Source organism: Corylus avellana, chromosome 6 (genome assembly GCF_965113065.1).
Source record: "Corylus avellana chromosome 6, dhCorAvel1.hap1.2, whole genome shotgun sequence".
NCBI lineage: Eukaryota > Viridiplantae > Streptophyta > Magnoliopsida > Fagales > Betulaceae > Corylus > Corylus avellana.
The window spans coordinates 23,970,766-23,978,812 of NC_142495.1; the positions used below are offsets into that span (position 1 = coordinate 23,970,766).

Genomic DNA, 8,047 nt, shown 5'->3' on the forward strand with positions numbered 1-8,047 from the left:
TTGTTTGCAATGATCAAAAGTGAGATGTTATATATATGAGGAAGCTGCTAGTACTGGATATGAAATGAGGGTAAATTCAGGGCCGGCCCAACCCCTAGGCGAGTTAGGCCGGCGCCTAGAACCCCAGATTTTTAAGACAAAAAAAAAATTGTTTAAAGCCTAAAATATTTTTTAATAAAGCCAAAATAAATTTGCATAAAAGCCCTTAACATGCTTTCTTGAAACCCTTAACAAGCTTTAAGAAAAATATTATTATTTGTTTATAATATTAAAGTCCTAACATGCTTTCTTTAGGCCTTCAACATGCTTTAAAAAAAATATATTATTTTTTATTTTTTTATAATATGGAGGCCTTCTGCATAATGGCCTTTTAGGCCCTCAATAGTCAACATGTTTCTTTTTAAAAAAATAATATTATTTGTTTACAATATCGAGGCCCTCTATAAAATAAGAACGAAAAAAAAAAAATCTTAGAATCCCAAAGACTTATTTGTTGTGGTTATTTTGCAGAAATTCAGCCCTTCATAAAATGTTAAAATGTTTAACTTTTCATATTTCAAAAAAGTTAAAATGATTATTATGCAATTTAAGAAAATGTTGAAAAACAAAAATAAGCCTACTTAATTTAAGTATAAAGAACGAGTAAGGGCAAAATGGTAATTTTAGTCTCAAACAAAAAATCACTAAGTGCGAACTCGGTGCTTATTAGGTAAAGATGTCATGCCATATAAAAATAAATATTATTTAATTAATATTTAAATATTAAAAAAATAAAGCCAAATTTTAAAGTTTTGCCTAAAGCTCCAAAATATATTGGGCCGGCCCTAGGGTAATTTGGCTTGGGTTTGTGGAATGTTTGTCCACAGGATTTGGGAAATATATATATATGAGAAAGCTACTAGTATTGGATATGAAATGAGGGTAATCAGGGCCACCCCAACCGTTAGGAGAGTTAGGCCAATGCCTAGAGGCCCAGATTTTTAAGGTTAAAAAAAAAGTTTTTTAAAACCCAAAATACTTTTTAATAAAGCCAAAAAAATTTTGCATGAAGGCCCTCAACATGCTTTTTTGAAGCCCTTAACAAGCTTTAAGAAAAATATTATTATTTGTAATCAGGGCCGGCCCAATCGCTAGGCGAGTTAGGCCGGCGCTTAGAGCCCCAAATTTCTAAGGCCCAAATTTTTTTTTTTAAAACCCAAAATATTTTTTAATAAAGCCAAAAAAAAATTGCATAAAGACACTCAATATGCTTTCTTGAAGCCCTTAACAAGCTTTAAGAAAAATATTATTATTTGTTTATAATATCAAGATCCCAACATGCTTTCTTTAATCCTTCAACATGCTTTTAAAAAAAATATTATTCTTTTTTATAATATGGAGGCCTTCTGCATAACGGCCTTTTAGGCCCTCAACAGTCAACATATATATATATTTTTTAAATAATATTATTTGTTTATAATATCGAGGCCCTCTATAAAATAAGAATGAAAAAAAAAATTTGAGAATCCGAAAGACTTGTCTGTTGTGATTATTTTGCAGAAATTCAGCTCCTTATAAAAGGTTAAAATGTTTAATTTTTCACATTTCAAAAAAGTTAAAATGATTATTTTGCAATCTACAAAAATACTAAAAGACAAATATAAGCCTATTTAATTTAAGTATAAAGATCAAGGAGTAAGGGCAAAATGGTAATTTTAGTCTCAAACAAAAAAACAGTCGGTGCGAACTCTATTCTTATTAGATAAAAATGTTATGCCATATAACAATAAATATTATTTAATTAATATTTAAATATTCAAAAAATAAAACTTAATTTTAAAATTTTGCCCCAGGCTCTAAAATACATTGGGCCGACCGGTAATTTGGCTTGGGTTTGTGGAATGTTTGTCCTTGCAGAATGAATATAAATATTTTATAAAAAAAGTGATGTCTCGTGAAAGGCATTATTGGCAGGTTGATTGGAAAGTCTTTTCGACTGTCAGATACCAAAATGTAATTATTGTACCCTGCATGCATATGTCGGTAGGATTTGGGAAATATAGCTACTCTTGGCAAAGGAAAGCCCCGCGCTCTAGCTGGAACGGCACTGTTTCAGATACAGTGCGCGGCTGACATTTGGCTAGCTTTTTAATTTTTTAAGCAAAATATTAAAAAAAAAAAAAAAGAAAACAGAGGGGAAAGATGGGGTGGTTCCAGCCACCCCTTGGCCAAAATGGGGTGGCTGGACCACCCCATTTTGGCCAAGAGGTGGCTGGAACCACCCCAGCGTTTTCTTGCCTCTTTTTTTTATTTTTTATTTTTATTATTAATATTTTGCTTAAAAAAAAAAAAATTTAAGCTAAAAAACAGAAAAAGTCGGCCATGTGTCAGTCCTGCACTGTAACTGGAACAGTACTGTTCCAGTTATAGTGCGAAACTTTCCCTTGCCAAACATAGCTTTTATATATATATATATATATATATATATATATATATGGAAGCTGCTAGTACTGGATATGAAATGAGGGTAAATGGGTAATTTGGCTTGGGTTTGTGGAATGTTTGTCCATTAGAAAATGAATATAAATATTTTATAAAAAAGTGATGTCTCGTGAAAGGCATTATTTGGCAGGTTGATTGGAGACTTCTCGAGTGTCAGATACCAAAATGTAATGATTGTACCTTGCATGCATATGTCGGCAGGATTTGGGAAATTTTCCCATACATCTCCAACCAAAAATAATAATGGAACCAATTAATCTAATCTGATCAACTTTAACCAAGAATAATAAAACTTTTTATGAATGAGAACCAGCTTTCTAAAAGCTTGTTGGACATCAAAGTTGGGTATTGGTGCCCACATCTTCATCTTTCCTCTTCCTCTGTTCTGATTCATTGGATTAGGATTCTTTATAATTTTTATCCATGAGCTAGAGTGAAGAGCAACATTATAACTCCGAGAAAAAATTATCATATTAGCTTTTATAAAACTTTTACCTAATTTATTGGAAATGTTCTAAGAATGCAAACTTTGAAAGGTAGATTTTATTTTATTTTATATTTTTTTTAAGTGAAATTTCATTCATTAATAATAAATCAACGATTACAACTATCAGCAATAATAACGTCATGAAGAAATTCAGGGTACTCATCCACCAAATTTTTTCTATAGATGTTTGGATCGCTGCCTTTGCCAAACCGTGCGGCCCCATATTTGTTTCTCTTCTAGTATGCTCCACACTCCAAGTTTGATAATTGTGCAAAACAATCTTAGAATTCTCGATCAACGTATCATATATCTACCACAATTGATCTTCACTTCAAAAAGCGTAAACTATCTTTAGAGCATCACTTTCCAGGATAATCTTTCTTATATTAAGATCTCTACTGAATAATACCACCTTTCAAGCTGCATAAGCCTCCGTCATATGGTTAGTAATATACCAGACAGACGTGCACATTGATCAAACCTTCCCCACATTGCATCCTTAATAATTACGCCCGCACCCATCAATTTTATGGATTTGTCGATTGTTGTATCCCAACTTATTTTTGTACACACCATTAATTTGGAGGGGCCTTCCACTTAGGGAAACCACTATCTTGTCTTCTTTCCTCCTTATGTTTCCCTCGTTCCGCTGCACTATAGGCCTCTGTTACTTCTTTCGCACATTTAACAAGTTGAGCTAGGTGCATACGATCTCCTCCATAGACAACACCATTTCTACGTACAATCGTAGCTAATAATTAATCTCTACATTTTTAAAAAAATTCCAAATCTAACCAAACACTTGAAAAAAATCATCACCACCTCTAACGCATTTTTAAATTTTTCAAGGGCATTCTCCCCACACACCACAATGACCACATGGAAAAGGACAACACCACAATATATGACATGTGTTTTCAACCTCTACCCTGCACATAGGACAAACTCACGATTAGGCCTTTACAATTCCAGCCCATTTCTTTGACAGCAAAGCTTGAGTCCACTTTCTTGCCATACAGCTAAACTTTGTAAGGACTTGCTGCAGTATCGGAAAAATGATTTTGGATGCTGCAAAGGAATTAAGGGGGTGTCTAAAGAATGGCTATTAAAAGCCGAGAGGAAAGCTGGGGGCTCTTTCTCATTCAGCCAGCAGCTAAGTTTCATTTCCTTTAGCTTTTTATTTTATTGTGTTGTGTTTAATGTTTAGCGTTGCGATTAAGGGTTTTGAGCTCATACCTAGTCATGAGTACTAGCTAAGTATTTAGCAAAGGCTATGGGTGAAGCCGAATACTTTTATTATGTGTTATTGAAACTATATTGTTTAATGTTTTTCATATAGATTAATGATTGAATGTTGGGAATGAATTTAATTTGAGAAATATTTCATGTTGACTAGTTTTTGATTCATTATTATTTTTGTTTATCTCAAATGCTTAATTTGTTTGATTTGTTATGATTCGAATTTATAGTGAATGCTTAATCTCTTTTAACACGTCATTGAGATCAAATTTTTAATCAAACATATGCTCAATTGACTTTATAATTAGTACTTTATTTTTTAATTTTTTCGATTGGAAGAGTTGATTATCTACCTGGTTAATTAAGTAATAAATATATATCTCGAGAGCATATAAAAGGATGCTAAGTGGATCCTTGAAGCCCTAGTGTTTTTGCCATTAATTTTTCCTTACCATTTTACTTCAAAATAATCTTTTTAATTTAATCACTCAATTAGTATATACTTTTTAGTGGAAAACAACAATCAACTCATTTCTCGGTCTTAACGAAAATCTATTAATTGTGATAGTCTTCACTTGGGTTTGCAATCTTTTTGACGCAGCAATTTTCAATCTAAATTCCTCTCAATTTTGGTTTGTCATTAATTTTGAATTAATAATATAATTAAGTATTCACCCATTATCTTCGTAACTCCAAAATTTCTTCTTTGCTATAATGTCTATAATTCATTTTTGTACAAGCCTACCATTCTTACTTGTTGGGTTGAAAATCTAAATATAAAACAATTATTTTACGTCTTTTCTTTTATTTATATTTGATTAACATTGAATTGATATTAAATTAATTTGATCTACAATCTTATACATTTTTCATTCATATTTTGACCCCTTTATTGTAATGGATCGCTCATTTATGCTTTGATCTCATATACATGACAAAAATTTTTGGTTATGTCCCTGCATACACATATTTAACCCTACCTTCTAAGTGTTGTTTGGAATTTTTGGGTTATATTTTGAAAAACGATGGTATCATCACTGTGAAAGATATGATAAGAATGTAATTTCTAATCATATTACTCGGAAGAATATACGGAGACGAAAAATACGGTTAAAATACAAATAGAACACCATATATAATCCAAATTGGATGGGCCAACAAGACATGATATATTTCAAGTCACGTCCAACATTATTATCAAAAGCACATGATCTAAACATGCACATACGTATTTGGCAAAGAACAAAAGCAATGGAAGTTACACATATCTAATTGGAATAGCCCGGCTCTATGCAATGAAAGCCCAAACATCTCTTTCATGTTGATATCTTCTGGTTTCATCTCATCATTAGGCTTCCAACTGAAGTGGTGGACAAGAGTGGCCAAAATCAAATGCACCATCTGGTTAGCCATAGGCAATACAGGGCACATCCTTCTTCCAGTGCCAAAGGGAATGAGCTCGAAATCTCTGCCTTTGAAGTCAATAACGTTGATCTCTAAAACCTTTCGGGCGAAAAAAGAGTTGGGTTTGGCCATATGCTTGAATCTCGTCCCATTGCCCATACATTTACTAGTATTTGTGCATTCTTGGGAACGGTGAAGCCACATATCTCAACGTCAGCCTCAGCTTTGTGGGGAACCAGGAAAGGCACTGCTAGATGTAACCTAAAGTTTTCTTTCACTATTGCTTGCAGGTAAGGCAACTTTGAGATGTCCGATTCTTGAACAAAACTCCCCCATCGCCCATTCTACCGTGCTTGATGTTGTGTCGACCCCCGCAATAAATAAATCCTGAAATAACGTAGTAGTGTCAAAGTTGAGTTAACAAAACTTTGTTTGCCCAAGTTTACTACAGCTGAGAACTAGCCAAAGAGGATTGACTACGTACGTACGACAAATTAAGCAACCAATGGAAAAGTTGAAAGGCTCTTAATTGGCCATTTATTGAAATAAAACGACGTTTAGAGCTTAAACTGATCCTTTACCTGACCCTTTGGACTATTACGTAAACTCAAATTCTATCAAATTGACAAGAAATATAATTATGCTGTCTAAACAAAATCCAAGAAAGGAATTGATCAAATCACCAGAAGCAAATGTTTAATATGGTCGCAGTTCAATTCTGAATTATCTTCTTTAATGAGATTGAGGAGAGAGCCAAGCATATCGCTGCTTGCCTTAGAATCTTTGGACGATGCCCTTAATTGTACTCGTTCATTGATTATAGCATCCAGAATCTCAAACAATTTTGTAGAATAAATCACCATCCTTCGGCGTGCACCTTGTGGGTCAAGTACACCAAGTGCTGGGAAGTAATATGCAATATTTGGCCTTTCAGCTTCTTTACTGATACTCGGTATAAGATTCTGGAACTCTTGGGACGCATTTAGGGGTGGGCAAAAACCCACCCAACCCGCAAACCCGCCCCACCCTACCTTGGTTTTATGTGTTTTCTTGCAGGTTCGGGTAGGATTCTTCCAACCCGTGCGGGACGGGGCAGGTTGCGGGTTTTAGGTGGTTTTTTCGGCGAGTACCCACCTCCCCTTGATTCGCCCCGCATATGTATAAAAATTAAAAAACCTTAACCCTAATCTATTCAGCCTCTCTCTCTATTCTTTTGCCACCGTTCCCTTTTCTCTCCCTCTTGCTCTCTCTCGTCTCCCTTGCTCTCTCTCCGGTGTGTTCTCTCTCTCCGCATCTCATCTGCTTCTCTCTCTAGTCTATGCTACCGCTCCACCTCCTCATACCACGGGCTGCTGCGCCGCTCCCACCTACACAGACCACGATCTTGTCGATCCAAGTTTTTTTTCTCCCTCTAGATCTCTTTTATGAATCATTCTTTGGTTTTCTTTTCCATAATTTATAGGTTTGATGTAGGGTTGTGTATGTTTGTTTGTTTCTCGGGGTTCTGTGTTTATAGGTTTGAATCGTTTGATGTAGGGTTGTGTTTGTTTCTTGGGGTTCTGAGAGGATCTGACGAAAAGGCGAAAATGGAGGAGAAGAAAGAGGAAAAGAAAGAAGAGAAGTTGGTGGAGGAAAGAAATGAGAGGATCTGGAAAAGAATCCACAACCCGCAATACCTGCTCTGATCTGCCCCGCCCCGCAATACTCGAACCCGCGCGGATATTGTTCCTTGTGCTCGGGTGGCGGGTTGAAATTTTCAAGCCCACAGGGTGTAGGGCGGGTTAGGGAAAAGGTTGATACCCGCCCTGCCTCGACCCGTGCCCACCCCTAGATGCATTTGAACAAAACTCCACCAAATCAGTGGAGAAAAATATGTTTGATATGGCATTAACGATAGTTGTGAAGGCTGTTGGACCAATATCCAACGCCTCACCACTAGTGCAATTTTCTTCAACATGATCTACTAGTTGTTGCACCTTTTTTATTCGAATGGCTTGGGTGGAATCGAGCGTTTGTGGAGCAAATATTTACATGGCAGAAACTTTCCTAAAGTTTCTCCATTGAGCCGATGATGCGGGCAGCAAGATTATTGAAGTTTTGTATTGTTCGCGTCCTCGGACGGAGTCCGGGATAGTTCGGCCGGAGAAGACCTGGTTGTGTTTTTGCAGTACCTTTTTGGCTAGTTCTGGAGAGGAGATGACTATGGTTGTCATGCTCCCGAGCTTGAGAGTCATGAGGGGTCCATAAGGTTTTGAGAGTTTGGCAGCTGCTTGATGGGTTGGTTGCCCAACTACAAGACGTTTCCGATGATTGGAAAAGGCGTGGGGCCTGGGGGAGTTCGGGTGAGACAGAGTTCCGTCGTCCTAGAACGGAGGTGAGCAGATGAATGGATGCCAACACAAAGGAAAAAGCCAGCACAAATGCCAGGTACTCCAT

General features: G+C 36.0%; 1 pseudogene; it reads right to left on the minus strand.

The window, feature by feature from the left end:
- Positions 1–5,465: 5,465 nt before the first annotated feature.
- LOC132188023 (cytochrome P450 76T24-like) lies at positions 5,466–8,047 on the minus strand (annotated as a pseudogene).